At 37.9% G+C, this 17288-nt stretch overlaps 1 protein-coding gene and 1 non-coding gene across 2 annotated transcripts in view; one reads left to right on the top strand and one right to left on the bottom strand.

Annotated features, from left to right (window-relative positions):
- The window catches only part of FGF12 (fibroblast growth factor 12), a 288260-nt gene that overhangs the window by 170394 nt on the left and 100578 nt on the right, over positions 1-17288 (top strand). The window lies entirely within an intron of this gene.
- On the bottom strand, positions 4745-4851 carry LOC142455706 (U6 spliceosomal RNA). The gene has a single exon (XR_012785854.1). It is a non-coding gene; the product is annotated as a U6 spliceosomal RNA (small nuclear RNA).

Genomic DNA, 17288 nt, shown 5'->3' with positions numbered 1-17288 from the left:
TGCTGGCCTTGTGGTTAGCTGCCCAATACATAACCACTACACTACCAGAACGCCTATAAAATATTTATCACCTGTTTTATTTTCACGGCTATATCTTTATGCAATATTTTCCTTAAGTATTATCTTAGATTAAACCATTTCCATTATTTTAGGTGGGAGAGCAAGGGAGGAGAGATTGACTTTGAGTTTATATCTTATGGAAAGAAAGAACATCTGTAATTTTCTTCTGAAAAATATTTTTAAAATACCTCTAATGTACAGGTTTCCTTAGATTAGAAAATAGAAATCACCTCCTTACTAACATTTTAAAAACATTTCCTTTGAAATCCATTCCTCTCATCCACAGAATGTACATATTCATATGTCATAGATTTATTGCATTTTGCCCATGCGTTCAAAATGTCCTTGTTCCAGTCCAATGCCTTTGGGTTTATGGAGCAGTGTGATTGTGCTCAGCTCACCCGATTTGGGGGGCTCATTTCTTTCTTTACAGATATATTGGCAGCTGCAGTGTATATATAAAAAGTTGCTTTATAACCGTTTTACATAGTTTCTACATCTATTTTTATTATCATTCATATTCCTCATCCAATTATAAGAAATAAAAATTTCAGTGAAACTCTATTAGTTCATTATGCACTATTTTCATTCTAACGATTTCCCCTTTCAGTTTTTTAGCATAACCCGATGTGAAACTAGACAGATAGTTTCAACTTCTGATTCTGTTTGGCAGTTTCATTAATCAAGCTCTACCGACTGCATGACCTTGACAGAAGAAATAAATAGAGGAAGTGCCCTTGGGTGTAATAAATTGACAAAGAAAAGCCGCTCTGGTTGGATCTTAAATGCAACAAAGTAATTTGTTGGGGTTCTCTAGAGAATGATTTTATATTCTCTATTAGGATTTACTCAGCTGAAACACAGAAGTGACATAAAACAGACTGATGGTGTCAGATGAAGGGGATACATATGCATGTAAACACAAGCATCACACATTCATATGATGGATTCTCATTCTAAAGTGACTCATTGCTTGAGCTGATTAAGCATCAATGACAAAAATCAAAATTCAGTCTACTTAGAGAAACTGGAGTTTTTCTTTCTATTTTTTTTCTTACTGTTCATGCTGTACTTTTCATGAGCAATAAAAATGTCTCTCATAGATCATTGTTAGAGGAACTCTTAGCTAGCAGTTGGCCAACATTTGCCAGTCTTTTTTTTTTTTTATGGCGCCTAACATTGTGTCCATTTATAATCCCCAGGTGCAGCAAGGAGCTCTGGTGCTACTGAGCATTATGCATTAGACTGCTAGCCACAAGGTTAGGGACCCAAACCCATTAGCCACTCCCCAGGAAGTGGAGGCTGCCTGCTCCTGGAGATTACACAGTGCCTTAGAAACCTGATTATTGGGCCACTTTTGGATGTGGTGACTTCAACAATGGGCTCAGGCTTAGGAACAATTTTGAGGATGGCACAAGACGGGGCAGTGCTTAATTCTGTTATGCATAGGTTGGCTGGGGGGGGGGTGGGCAGAATCTACTCCAGGGCACTTTAGCAGCAACAACACAGGTCGAACTGGCTCTGTGGCTGCCTCCTGGTTGAGTTACACACTACTGGCTGTAATATGAGCTATTGGAATTGCTAATATCAGAGGTATGTGGATCTGCTTCTAAGACATCCCAGCTTCTGGGCTCTTTACAACATTCTCAGTATACCCCTTCTGACGGTTACATCTTCATGCCTTGGGTTTTCTGCCCCTACCCCAAGCTCCCTTAAGGTCTCCACCCCTACCCATACTTAAAAGCAATTGTTGGCTCTTTGGTGGCAAGCTGATTCTTATTTTTGCTTAACAAACAGAAAAAGGTACATCTGTGCTCCAGGCTCCAGAAATAAAGAAAAAGGTACATCTGTGCTTTCAAACCTGGCCGGCTTAGCCACTGGGACCCCTACCTCACCCCACAGCACAAAAGTGGCGCGGCCCAGGGCGCCAGGAGAGGAGAGCGGGAGAGGGGACGTTACTGTACTTTCCCATTTGCCAGTCTTACTGATTCACACAAGCATGTTCATCTATGTGGTTTGTTTTGTTTTTGGTGGTGTGAAAGTAAATACTTGAATACCACTGTAATTTTCATGTGAATGATAATATTAAAAGAGAAAGTAGCTGATATTCCCATTTCCCAAAGTTTTGTTAATGGATTAATTCCAAAGACCTCATTGTTAAAATGCATTTTCAATTATAAATAAACTACATTGATTAAAACAATCCATCAACTGTTAAAAAGCTTTCATCATACTTATGATCAGGAATTGCATGTTTATTCATGTGTGATTTTGTTTTCTCAGTCCAGAGAAAAACTGCCCAAAATTAATTTGTAATATACAAGTGTTTCTGTGATTACAAATCACAGGGTAGAATATAGATTCGAATTCTAGAGTTTGAACTGTAAACATTTCCTGCAGTGTTATACTCACTCAGGTGTCAGGGTAGCCCGCCCCAAACAAATCATCACAGGTCTAGTAGGTGCAATTGTACAGTGATAATAAGTAAAGATTATAGTAAAGTCAGAGAAAATATGAGAGATAGGAGAGAGTAAAATGAAGCAGTCAGACACATCTCATAGTAGCATGCTCACCTGAGCTCCTCTTGGTGGTACAGGGCAGGAGAGAGTGAGCAATTTATTGCTAACCAAGGCTTACATATCTTTTGAGGGACGTGCAAGCCCCCCAATTACAGGTAAAGACATACATCACAGGAAGAGGTTGTCCTATAGGTACTACAGTAATGGGAGGGGGATGACCTAGGGGTATACACGCATTAGGAAGGGGAGATATTGGGGGTACACATGTGACAAGATGAGCGGACCCTAGATTCATGATGGCAGGCTACCCTTGATTGCCCTAGAGCTGGAGACTTTATTTAGCCCAAGCTTTCAGGGGAAGCAATCCACTATCTCTAACAGCAGGGAGTGAGCCCTACCTATTGTGGGAGAAACAATGGTGTCTGCTTGCTCTGGATGGCTGGAGTCTGCAGGGAAATAACTTGACAATCATTCACCATTATTAGCAAGCAGTGTCCTAAGTCTAACACATACCTGGGGGAGATGACTTGGAGAAATCTGTTTCCCACAAGTCCCCCTTTTTTTCTATATAAAATTCAGAAGAGTCACATGGGTGACATGGTTATTTCCTAGACATTGAAAGTTGCCAAGGCAAAACTTAATGACCAAATTATTATAGCAAAAAATTCAGGCTTATGGCAAAGATTTGAAACCAGGCAGTGGGGAGAAAGTCCCTCCTATGCCCAACTGCTATGGGAGGCAGGTCTGAGAGAGATTGAATGCTGTGATGGGGAAACATAGAGCCAATAGGAATGTTGCTTCTGTAGGGGGGTAGAGTCAACCATGTGCTCACTTTAAGGCAGCACAGCTTTAAGGGGAGAAATTGTGGGAATGATAGATTACCACAGGAAAATGTACTTGGACTATATCTCCAACCACCAGAGTGGCGACTTTCCCACTGTGGAACACTGACCTTCCACATTCCCTCTGTTCCAGTCAGGCAATAAGTCCCAGTTTTATTTACCTCAGTGTTAGTATCCCACACTCAGGATTCAAGTGGAACTTATAAAATGAGAATATTTAAAATAGCATTTTGCTCTATCTTTTGTAAAATGTATTTCCACTCACAACTGTTTTGTATGTGATTCCTGACCGAAAGATCAGTGGTTCAAATTCATCCAACAGTGCTGCAGAAGAAATACCTGACGGTCTGATTTGGTTATGAAAGATCATAACAAAAAAAACAAAACAAAAGAAAACCAAAAAACCCCTAGGGAGCACTGTTCTACTCAGGAACACAGATTTCCCAGAGTCAATTGCTCAGCAGCAATAAGTGTATCTTGCATAAAACATTAATCTGTCGATATTGGTATGAAATATGGAGACAGCAGGATTTACAATGACTTCTTGGGGACTCTCCTGAAGGAGACAGTATTTTCTCATTTAAGAGTGTAAAAAAAACTCGGTAGTCAAATGACTAGAAAATTTGCCTAAAACCATCCATCTGCAAAATCACTAACAAGCCCTTCAGTGTGCACTATAGCCCCAAGTGAGGAAAACAACATGGCTCTCATAGACATGGAGCCGTGGAGAGGACGTGAGAAAGCCGTTCTCTGAAAATTAAACCTTACAAGCCAAAAGCACATTGTATGTTGGATAAAGATTTAAGAAACGTTTCCTAAATTGGGAGTTCACACGATGACAGGAAATGTGTGTTGAAAACTGATGCAGGGATTAAGGGACCATCCTTTTCTCTGCTGTACAGACTGGTAAGTAATGGGTAGGCTTTTATTTTGGTTGCTGTGAAATAGGAATTTTTAGTCTAAGTAAAACACAGTGGCAAAAGTGAGATATGCATCTAAAATCCTGGTTTCAGAGCAGAAATGTTTGTGCTGAGACGCACAGGGTATTTAGTACCAAGGAGATTATTTACAAAGAAAGTACGGTGATACTAATTTATCATCTGAAACATGTGGGAAAACTAAAATCGGCATGTAGCAATGATGGTACTGATTTAATTTTTTGAAGAATAGCTGAGATACAGCATATTAGTTACCTTCTTGTAGGACCAAATAACAATTATCCAGAAGAATTAAGGTTTTATATTCCATCCTTTCAGAGCATAAATGCAGTTAGTTTGAGTTTATGGAAAAAAGCCATAGAGGGATGAGGTTTTTTTCTTTTAAAAAAATATGGAATGCTTCACAAATGTGCATGTCATCCTTGCTCAGGGCCCATGCTATTCTTCTCTGTATTGTTCCAAACTTAGTATAAGTGCTGCTGAAGCGAGCACAAAGGATGTTTTATGGATTGATAAAATCCTGATAGGAACATTAGAGATGATTAAAAAATTAACTGCCATATGGTCGCTGACCAGATCCAAACCTGGGGGTGGGGGGATGCGGGGTTGGCGTGGGGGGAAAGAAAGTTCAAAAGCTCATGTTACCCCAATTTAAATTATCTGAACTCATGGCATATTAGTCTTTCTTCCTTCCTCCCTTCTCTCTTCTTCCCTCCTTCCCTTTATCTATCTATCTATCTATCTATCTATCTATCTATCTATCTATCTATCTATCTATCTTCTATCTATCCTCTACCTATCTATCTCTTCTAACATATCCCTTGATGGCACAAATGATTTGATTGACCGCTGACATAAAGTTGACAGTTCAAATACAGACAATGGCAATGCAGAAGCTTTCTCTTAGGTACCTTTGAGTTGACTTCAAACGATAGAACTCTGACGTAACATAGCGAGAAACCACTGACCCGCCATCATCATGAATGCCCTTGCTATGTTTGAGCCCATTGTTACAGCCACTCGGCCAGTTTCTCTCCTTGAGAGTCTTCTTCTTCAACGCTGATCCCTACTTCAGCAAGCCTAATGTCCTTCTTCAGAGACTGGTCCCTCTTAATAACATGTACAAAGTACGCGAGGTGAATTCTCAGTCTTCCTCTAAAAGGGGCATTTTGGCTATACCTCTTTTAAGCAAATGTATTCCTTCTGGCAGTCCAAATAACATCCAGTAATTGTGGCATCATTTCTTTGTTGATCTTCCTTTCTCATTGTCCAATTATCACATGCATATGAGGCAATTGAAATTATAGCTTAGCACAAGCACACCTTAATCTTCACAGTAGCATGTTTGCATTGTAACGTTCAAAAGAGGTTTTTACAGCAGATTTGCCCAATGCAACGTGTTGTTCAATTTTTTGACGGCCACTTCCATGAGCAATGATTATGGATCCAAGTAAAATTAAATCCTTGAAAACGTTGATCTTTTCTCCATGGATCATAATGCTGTTTTCTGGTCCAGTTGTGTAGATTTTTGTTTTCTTTATGTTCCAATAAATTCTTGGTCTTCTTTGTTTTCAGTGAGCACCATCTGTATAGCAATGATTATTAATGAGTCTTCCTCCAATCCTGGTACTGGGTTCTTCATTATTCCAGCCTCTCAGATAAGTTGCTCCACATACAGACTGAATACCTGTGGTTAAAGGGTACAAGCCTGACGCTCACCTTTCCTGATTTTAAAGCACCTGGTGTTCTGCTTGTTCTACAGACAGTAATGTTCCTGATATGATGTCCAAATTCGGGCGGGGCATACTCAGGTCATATTTTGGTTCGTGTGTACTTATTTGAGTACTTAGTCTTCAGCTTCAACTTGAATTTTCATATTATCAATTGATGTTTCTTCTGCAGCTGGCCCACTGGCCTGGTCTGACAGATGATATTGAGCTCCTCAGAAATTCTGTCATGTGATCTCCAGTGTCATTTCCATAACTCTGGCCATATTTTCCAGCTTGTATTCCAGTTGTATGTTTGATCAGTGCCTGACAGTAGCAGTTGCTAAAATCCTCATTTTGTTAATCTTTAGCACAAGTGGTTCCTATGTCCATATGTAAATAGTAGTCTTATTAGCTCGTCTCCCTTTTTTGATATTATGGATATTTTATTGACAGTGTTGTCCTTTTGGATCAGTGTTAAAATATTCTTTTAAATGATGAAGATGGTGCCATTCATCACTCATCTGTCCTTCATGGAATAGTAGATCGTATGATTATATAATTAAAATAAACAAATACCAGTTCATTACAGATCGATATCAGTCTTCAAACTTCCCTTTTCATTTTTTGGCAACTTCCAATTTTCCTAGATTTATGCTTCATGCATTCCACATTCAGATTACTAACAGATATTTATGACTATTTCTTTATAGTTTCCACAATATCAAATTAGCCAATGAAGGTCTTTGGTGCTTTACTCTATCCATATAATTAATATCTACACAACTTTACGGAGCTAACAATTCCCCAATCATATTTTAAGTAGCTCTCAATCTGAGGGGCTCAGCATTCAATACTATTCCAGTCAATGTTCCATTGTTATTTCTAAGGTTTACGCTGGACACTTATAAATTGTGGATTGCCATGTCCTTCTTCCAAGTCTGTCTGGCGTAGAATCTCTGATGAAACCTTTCCATCCCGGGTGACCCTGCTGGTATTTGACATATTGGTGGCACACCTTCCAGGGTTAACTGCAATGCGCGAGTTATCATAGTACAACAAACAGATGGGACTTGTGGCCTTAAAGATTATAGACGAGAACATTCCATGAGACAGTTCTACATAACCATGGGATCACCATGATTCGGGATTGACTAGATGTCAAAAGGTTTGGTTTTGGCATACCTAGCTAGCTACATATTTTCTGATCTATTTTAAACGAAATACATAAGATAAAATAATAAGTAGTAGTTGTTTTTGGTTGGTGCCGGCAGTTGGAGCTGACTCGTAGCCATGGACCCATAGCACAAAAGAATGAAACACTACGTGGTCCTGGCACCATATTTTATGTTGTAGCACACGAATCTATTTCATTTTTGTCTGATAAAATGGCTCAGAAATAGAGTGATTTTTATGGGACAAAATTGAAAACATTTACATTTTTAGAAGAATATTTAGGCTATGTATATGTACATGTATAATATCTGCCATACTTCTAATTGGCATGGAAATATGCTTTTTAACAGAAACATGAATATGAATCCATATGTGAAGTTTCTTTATTATATATATAAATTATTAAAATTGTAAATATATTTATATTTATAAATAAAATATATTATCTACTATCAATAATAATTCATTTTTAATCCATATTAATAATTCCCTCCATTATAGGACTGTATGTGTTTGTGTGTATTGTAATGCAGCACTAGATTCAGAGAAAAGATAGAACTCACAGATAAATAATTTTTAAAAAAACTCAAAGTAATGCTCCAGTTTACATATAATTCCTGTCTAAAGACAGTAGAACAATGTGTATTTTGCCCTGTCCTTTAAAGTTCCCTTCATGTAATTGCTGTAAAATTATGCGAACTGCCTGAATGACTGTCTGAATGGAAAGCTGAGGAGATTAACGCAGTGGCTGCGGTTGCAGAAGATGTCAGACTTCCTCAGTGCAGCTAGAGGTGCCGTGATGACAGAGGCGAGGACAGGACGGGGCTGCCTACCTGGGGTCACTGTTCTCTAGCCTGATGCTGAATATTTATGACAGTGCATTCATCCTCTGGAATAGCACAACCAGGCATAGCAAAAGTGACTTGCAGTTTCCCTCCCTACCAAAAATGGTGTTCACAGAGCTCGATAAATCTCAGTTTAATGACTTGTTTTACTTCCTGGTCATGGCAGGCCACCTAAAGTCCTGTCAGGTAGATACAGTATTGGATTTGATAGAGCACGAACGAGGAAGGACATTGGTGGCCAATGGAAACCCTGATGGTCACATTCAGTAGACGGAATCCACACTTTTCTAGGAAAGTATGTGTGCTTGACCTGTGTTTCGGGTAAAGGTGACAGACTTTTTCTTCTGTATTCAAAACTACCTGGAATCAGATGTGAAAAATTAAAAAAAACAACAACCTTAATCTTTAAGGCACTGTGGTCAGCAGCTCAAGTTCACCAGTTACTTTACAGGAGTAAAATAAGGTTGTCTTCTCCAGTAAAGGTTTGTCGTCTTGGAAATGCTATGTAGCTCTCAGTCAGGATCCATTTGATGGCAATGATTGACTGGCTTTAAATCCACTTAAATGACAATTTTTAAGATTTCTTAAAAATAGCAAAATTATGTTTACCTTTTAATGACTCTTCAGATATTGCAAGTAAAAAGTAGGAGAAGTAGGTAATAAAGAGGAGCTGATATCATAGGACTCAAGTAGAAATATAATGTTTTGAAAATGATGGCAACATCTATACAAGTTCACTCGATATAATTGATTCATGGATTGTTATAATATCTGTAAGAACCCCCAATAAAATTATTTAAAAGTTAAAAAAAGCAACAACATCCAAAATAATAGAATCTGACTTGATAACTATATTTTTATTTCAACATATGTGAGTTATAATTTGTGGTAAAAATGTATACTATGATATGCATATCAATATGCAGCTGTTAGTGTATTGATAATTCTGTTTTTGCTTAGGTCCCACAATACATTTGTTCCTATCTGAAAAATTAATCAATTTAGATTGTACCTAATGGAATAAGAATGCTTACTTCTGTGACATTCTCAAAATTTAGTTTGTGCCCTTCCTCATCAGTCTTTCTCATTAAGGGTTTCCTCTTTGTCATTGTCCTTCTACCAGCTGTGATGTCCAGAGTCAGGATAATGATATTATTATTTATAATAATGATCTACCATTTATTGGGGTCTGACACTGTGCTAAACAGCTTTAAAAATGCTCCGTATGTGATATTTCTATTAGTCTTATAATGGAAGAAGAATCATAAAACAACAGAAATAATAATCTATAAATAATAAAAAGTCTGGCTCATTGTACCAAACAGAACTGCTTGACATCAAACCACTTCAAGAAGTAGCATATGATTCAGGACCAATGATGCTGAAGGAAGGAGTCCAAAATTTGCTGAGGACATTAATGAACACCAAGGATCCAAGAGTTGATAAAAGACCAATAGAAATGTATCAACAAGTTGATGGAGCATTGAAGGCATTCACTCATCTATGTCAAGGGACATAGAAATTTGGCCAAACGACTGGAAAATATCCATGTTTGTGTTCCTTCCAAAGAATGGTGACCCAAAAGAATGTTGAAATTATTCAGCAATATCATTAACATCATATGAAAGTAAAATATTGTAGATGATAATTCCACGACACTGGCAGTGGTACATCCACAGAGAGCTTGTAAAAATTCAAGCTGGGTTCACACACATTTTGATTGCATTGCTAAGTTTTCAGCAGTTAGATAATTTAACTCTTTAGTTAATGTAAATATGTCATATCTTTCAACTTGACCCTTCAGTGTTGACATATTAGCTAAAGAATCTTGGCTTTTGCTTCTACACAGAATCAGATAGTTTTAGTGTAAGGGTATATTGTAAATCATTGCTAGTCCAATAACATATTTCAAGGTTTTAATTTGTAAATGTTTCCTAAATGGCCCCCGTGTTATTTGATGTGAAAATAGAACACATTTACTGGATTAATATGTTGAAATAGCTATAATACATGCATGAAATTGAATATGTCTTTGTGAAATTATCTCATAATACCAAGATATTATGCTAACAATAATAAATCGTCCATTTGTTTTGTAAAGTAAGTGAGTGTTTTTATAGCCAAAGTTATTCCTTGAGAAAAAGTTTCCCCTTTTTTTTATGTACTTGAAGTCTTAGGAATGTTTTCTCTGGGTCAACAGGAAATGACAGAGTTCAAAATATTAGCACTATTTTCTCTTTCAAATGCAATGCTTTCTCCGACTCAGGCTTTTCTTTAATCTCTATCAATCCTTTTTTTGTTTTTTTAAATCATTTTATTGGGGGCTCATGCAATTTTTATCACAATCCATACATCCATCCATTGTGTCAAGAACATATGTACATTTGTTGCCATCATCATTCTCAAAACATTTGCCTTCTACTTGAGCCCTTAATATCTGCTGCTCTTTTTACCCCTCCCTGCCCAATCCCCCCTACTTCATGAATCCTTCATAATTCATACATTATTATTGTTTTGTCATATATTACACTGTCTGATGTCTACCCCTGCCCTCTTCTCTGCTGTCCCTCCCCCAGGGAGTAGGCTATATGTAGATTCCTGTAATAAGTTCCCCCCATTCTACCCCACATTCTCTCCACCCTCCGGGCATCCCCACTCTCATCACTGGTTCTGGAGGAGTCATCTGTCCTGGAATCCCTGTGCTTCCAGTTGCTATCTGTACCAATGTACATCCTCTGGTCTAGCCAGATTTGTAAGGTATAATTGGGATCATGATAGTGGGGGGGAGGAAGTATTTAAGAACTAGAGGAAAGTTATATGTTTCATCATTGCTACCCTGCACCCTGCCTGGTTCATCTCCTCCCTACAACCCCTCAGTAAGCGGTGTCCGGTTGGCTAGCATTGGGCTTTGAGTCTCCACTCTGCACTCACCCACATTTTCACTCCTTGTATTAGTTTTAATTTGTATTTCTAGACTCATTTTACAGAAAGTCAACTGAACATCCTAAATTTCTCAATTAGATTTCTTAGCATTGAGCAAAGTCAAATAATTCCATCCCTCCTTTAATCTTTCTTGCCTTTTTGCCTGCCTTTCCCTCCCCTTGCCCTCCCTCCATCCCTCCCTCTCTCTCTCTACATGGACAGGTTTTTAAGTACATCCCTCTTGCCAGGACTTATAATGTCTAAAGATCATCCTATTTCAACTTTTCCTGTGCCTATTCAACAGAAGTATTCTTTCCATATTGAACAAAAGTCCAAAATCAATAAAATTGTTTCTCTGTTCTCCGAAATATGATCTTTTCAGTTTGAGAGTAGGTGACTGTGCATGTCTGTGACATTTGCCATTGTGAAGGCAAGGTCTGGTCCTAGGGGCTCTGAGAAATCAAGCTGTGTCTCCTGATCAAAGAGTCCATGAATATATCAGAGATGATTTCTTCCTTTTGGTTTCTTCCCATGCTATTAAGCTCAAATCATTTCCCCTAGGATACAGGGGAACAATGCTTGTTTTGATTTTCAAAGAAAATTACCCTTGATAAAATACATGTGCACTTTCTGTTTCTTTGCCTTCAATTTTCTTTATGTGACTCCTGCTAGTTTAAGTAGTACTTTTCAGATTGTTTTAATATTTTTTTATTATTGAATCAATTTCTTACCATGTTTGAGACCGATCAAAATAAAAATAATAGTTGCGTTAGTTGAACGCTACTGATTTTCTATAAAGTAGTTGATAGAAGGTGTCTTGCATCTTACAGGGTCATTGATTCTTGTTAGATACAACCAACCGAGGTACAGATATTGGATTTCTTTGTTATTCTAAATAGGTGATACCCCTCTATTTTCTTCAAAACCCGATGCTTATAATCATCCTGTCAATGAAGGCATTCTTCCTTAGCTCCATTTAAAATATTTCAGGTTTGAATACTTTTGAACTTGGGGAATATCTAGTCAAATTTCCTTTTATTTAAAAACAAAATCTTACTTTGGAAGATGAGTTAATATTATAGTTGCTTCTTTTGATAAATCAGCTCTGTTTCTTTTGGCCATTACTTCACACTATTTTTTTTGTTGTTTCCAAATTCTCTAGGATATTTTTCCCACTTAGAGAAAATAATATAACATGAATGATTGTTATATGTACTGGTGATTCAAATTGAATAATTATACATATGAAATCCGCAAAACAGAAATTAGTCTAAGGTGTGCTTATGGGTCAGAACAATAAACAATGTTTTAACTTTTTAAGACATGAATGCAAAAACATTTGGTAATCAACTTACTGTACAGAATTAGGTATTGTTCTGATTTTTATCACATAGCTTGTTTTGTCTAATCATAAACTTCATATCCATTAAATCGTACTATAAATATATGAGTGAAAAATATTACTATAAAGTTCCCACTTTATGCATGCACAGGTTTATCTAGACACAATATGGTTTGAAATGTCTCTGTGATTTGTGATGGCCCTAGACAAGTTCTGTCAGTCATACACTTGTCTTAGTACAGTTATGGTACCTTCTAAAAAATGTTCAATCAAAACATTAGCTTTCAATGGGATCTGCTGAGCCAGTTAATTTGAAGGTGGAGTCATCTCAGAAAATTATGGCAGGCAGGGCCCCACATGGAACCAGCCTCTGGTAAATCCCTTGTGACCCTAGTTCAGGGATGTGGAGAACCTGGCTGTCAGATAGAAAGCATTATAAAGTCAATTGTGGCAGATGTAGTTTGGTTAAAATGTAATACCATATCATCTGATCTCTGTGTTAGTCATGGTTGACTATAGAAACAATTCCAGAGGCACTCCTTTGGATGGAAGAGAGAGCATTATATCAAAGAGCGATTGTATATTGAGAAAACATCCCAGCCCTAGTCCAGATCAAATTCACCCTCTTTCCGGGAATATAAGTGATTTTTGACTTTTGTGTATTTGGCCTTCTCTGATTTTAAGCAATTATCCAAAGTGTATCATTTCCCAGTAGTAAATTAGAACAAGAAAATGTTCTTTTTCTTCCTTTCTTACTTTTATCGGGGGCCCTTACATCTCTTATCACAATCAATACATGCATCCAATGTGTTAAGCACTTTTGCACATATGCTGCCATCATCATTTTCAAAGCAATCTCTTCCCACCTGAGCCCCTGATATCAGCTCCCCATTTTCCCCCTACCTCCCCCGCTCTCCCTCCCTCATGAACCCTTGATAAATTATAGACTATTATTTCCATATCTCACATTGCCCTCCATTGCCCCTTACCCACATTTCCATTATTCGTCCCTCTGGGAGGGAGTTATAGGTTGATCCTTGTGATCTAGTCCCTCATTCTCCCCCCACACTCCAGTAACCCTCCTGGTATTTCTACTCTCCTGTGTTGCAGACTCTTATCTGTAGCAGTGTGGATGCTCTTGTCTAATCCAATTTGTAAGGTAGAACTGAGGTCATGATAGTGGGGGTAAGGAATCATCAAAGAACTAGAGGAAAGTTGTGTGTTTCATTGGTGCTATACTGCACCCTGACTGGCTCATCTCTTCCCTGTGATCCTTCTGTGAGGGGACTTCCAGTTGTCTACAGATGGACATTGGGTCTCCAATCCATGCCGCGCCCCAGCCCAGGCCACCCATTCACATTGGGTATAATTTTTTCTGGGTCTTAGATGAACAAGAAAACTTTCAAAATAGATTGTCGCCTATAAATTATCGAGTCCTCTACAGCAAGAAGAAAGATTCTTTTTACTTTGTGTCCTGGAATAAATGAAAACCCAAAGTATCATCCTTTATATTTTTGATTAATTTCTTTAAAAGTATTTTTGCAAATATAATTATCATTTAATTAATGTTATTGGGAAATAACCATTATTTCTGTTAGTTCAATATGTGAGTATTCCCTAAGTTACCCAATGCTGTCTCAACAGAAATATCATGAATCGGTGGTTTTAAAGAACAGAAATTTAATTTCTCCCTGTTCTGGACTTTGACTGGGTCTGGACTGTGTCAATTACTCCCGTGAGCCTTTCTCCTAGCTCCTAATGGCAACAACGCTTGGTATTCCTTTGATTGCAGCCCAAGTGGCGTCATATGTCATGTGTCTTCCCCCTTGTGTGTTTGCGTCTCTCTGTCATCTTTGGTCTTTTTATGACTCAATAGGATCCATTCCACACTAGTTTGACCTCAGTTGATTGATTATATGTCATATCCCATTACGGATTGTGATTACATTGATTTATAGAAAGAGATGATTTTATATTACATTAGGGAAGGGATTACTTACATGCTGGGAGTTCATTACATGATAGTACACAACATTATGTTATGGAAAGTAATCTGCACTTCTCAAGGTCAACTGATATATAAAAATTGATAACTACTCTATGACATTATCCAAACTAATGTTTAATCAAAAACCTGACAGCCATTGGCTAGAGAAGTGGACACATAACATTAAGATCATGGATATGTTCAAAATTATAAGGCTCATGTAGACTTTAAATATAATTTAATTTCAATGATATTTTAATAGTATTTATTTTGAGAATATCATCTGTGCTTGTAATTGTGTCGTTATTTTCACTTAAGATGTACAATTTTAGGTGATGTACAAAATCTAGACTACTTTCTCATGACTATGTTTAAAGGCCTCGTTTTCCTGTTCTGTTACATCAAACCTGTCAAAATCATGACTGACGTTCCCTGAGTGTCCAGTTAACGAAATCCAGTGCCATTAAGTTGATCGCCACTCACAGCTCTCCTGTAGGACAGGGTGTTTCCAAGGCTGTCAGTTTAATGGAAGCAGAATGACACATCCTTCTCCTGCGGAGGGACTGGTGACTTTGAACATCGAATGTTTAAGTAGCAGCCGAGTGCTTTAGCCACTAGAGCACCAAGACTTAGAGCCGGGAAATCAGGTAACATTTATTGCTCGAATCTATCCATCTCCAAGAACATGTTTCAGTGAATGCTTTTCTTTAACCAAATGTAGCATTTTCAGGATCTGAGAAACAAATTTAAAAGGATATCAAAATCAACAGAAGTAGAAAGTCAAATTTTGGCATACCCTAAAAGTTTGGTAAATTCTAGATCTAATATAAACCTAGACTTACTGCGAGTGTTATTTTAGCTCTCAGTGTTTTAGATCCTCCACTTCATGAGTGCACATTTGAAAAACTAAGAAAAACAGACAGTGGAGTATATTTGTGCTTTGATAATAATGTTGTCTTTAAAATATGGCTGAAAATGCCAGAACAATGACATTCGTGTCTACATTTATTTTGGTTTCCGGCTAGACTACAGTCATTTTCAATAGCTGCATCTCCCCTGTAGCATAGTAATAGTGATTATGTCATTCAATGTCTTTTGGTGTGAACTGCTTGACAGGATCTCAGAGCTGCCTCTGGTCTGTCTTACATAAAAACTGTTAGGATGGGAGTATTAATGACTGCTTTATTATTCAGAAAGCATTGAAAAGGTCACCTCCCAAGACTCTCTTGTGTGCAGTTGACAGCAGGCAAAGTGCCACCAGAGTCAGAGCAAAGTTTTTGGTTTCTGTTCTAAATGTGTGATGGGGCCAATTCAACTTAAGAACATGCAGGTATCAAATTGACTCCATGAAGAATATTATTGCTGACTTTAAATGAGTTCTGACTGAAATCAGAGAATGGAGGAAAGTCAAAGGAAATAGAGGAAAGAACTAGGAGGCAAAGGGCATTTATAGAGGTCTAAATATAGGCATGTACACATGTAATATATTTATATATGATGATGGGGAAATATATCTATGTACTTATATTTATAGGGTTAGTATTAAGGAAGCAGATGGACATTGGGCCTCTACTGAAGTACTCCCTCAACACAAGAACACTTTGTTCTTATAATCAGGCACTCTGAGATGCTCACCTTCCCTACATGATTGCTGAAGACAAAGCAGGTGCATAAGCAAATGTGGTGAAGAAAGCTGATGGTGCCCGACTATCAAAAGAAATAGCATCTGGAGTCTTAAAGGCTTGAAGATAAACAAGCAGCCATATTACTGAGAAACAACAAAGCCCATATGGGAGAAGCACACCAATCTGTGTGATCATGAGGTGTCGATGGAATCAGGTATCAGGCATCAAATAACCAGAGCAAAAAATCATAATGTGAATGAGGGGAAGTGTTTAGTGGAGTTCTAAAGCCAATCTGTAAGCAATTGGACATTCCCTTACAGAAGGGTTGTGGGGAGAACACGGAGCAGTCAGGGTGCAGTACCTCTGGTTCTTTAATGCTTCCTCTTCCCCTCCCCCTCCCTACTACCATGTCCCTAATTGTACCTTACTAACCTGGCTAGACCAGAGCATGTGGAGGGATACAGATAAGAGTTGGAAACACAGGGAATCCAGGACAGATAAACTCCTCGGGACCAGTATTCAGAGTAGCCATACCAGGAGGGTGCGGGGAGAAAAGGGGAGCCGATCACAATGACCTACCTATTACCCCCTTCCAGAGAGATGCACAACAAACAAGAGGGTAGAGGGAGACATCGGACAGTAAAAGACATGAAAAAATAATAATAATTTATAAATTATCAAGGGAAGGGAGAGAGAGAAGGGAAAAATGAGGAGCTGATACCATGGACTCAAGTAGAAAGAAAATGCTTTGAAAATGATGATGCCGACATATATAAAAATGTGCTTGAGAAAATGGATGGATGTGTGGATTGTGATGAGTGGTATGAGCCCCCAATATTTTTTTAAAGAGAGACTACCCAAAAGTTGTTTACTTGTATTTCATTAACTATGAAAAGGCATTTGACTACGTGGACCCTAACAGATTGTTATTAACAGTAACAAGAAGGGGAATTGAAAAACACTCGGTGTGTTCATGAGGAACCTGTAGGTAGATAAAGAGGCATCTGTATTTGCAAAACAAGGGAATACTTCATGCTTAAAAGTCAGGAAAGTGTTGTCAGGTTGTGTACTTTTATCATACTTATTCAATATGTATCGTGAAGAAGTTTGTAAGCAGCATGAGCTGTCAGAAAAAGAAGGAAATCTGTCTTGGAAAAAATACAACCAGAATTTTCTTTAGTAGCTATGATGATGATATTTCACCCCACATACTATGATATCTGAAGCAACCACTCCCTGGAAAAGGATCAGAGGACAGATCAAGATGGTCGGGACCATGGATTGGCACGTGGCTGCAGCAATGAGCTCAAACATGACAATAATTGT

Source organism: Tenrec ecaudatus, chromosome 8, assembly GCF_050624435.1.
Source record: "Tenrec ecaudatus isolate mTenEca1 chromosome 8, mTenEca1.hap1, whole genome shotgun sequence".
Taxonomy (NCBI): domain Eukaryota; kingdom Metazoa; phylum Chordata; class Mammalia; order Afrosoricida; family Tenrecidae; genus Tenrec; species Tenrec ecaudatus.
Note: the sequence above shows the minus strand (reverse complement) of the source record. Positions and strands in the feature narration are given on the sequence as shown.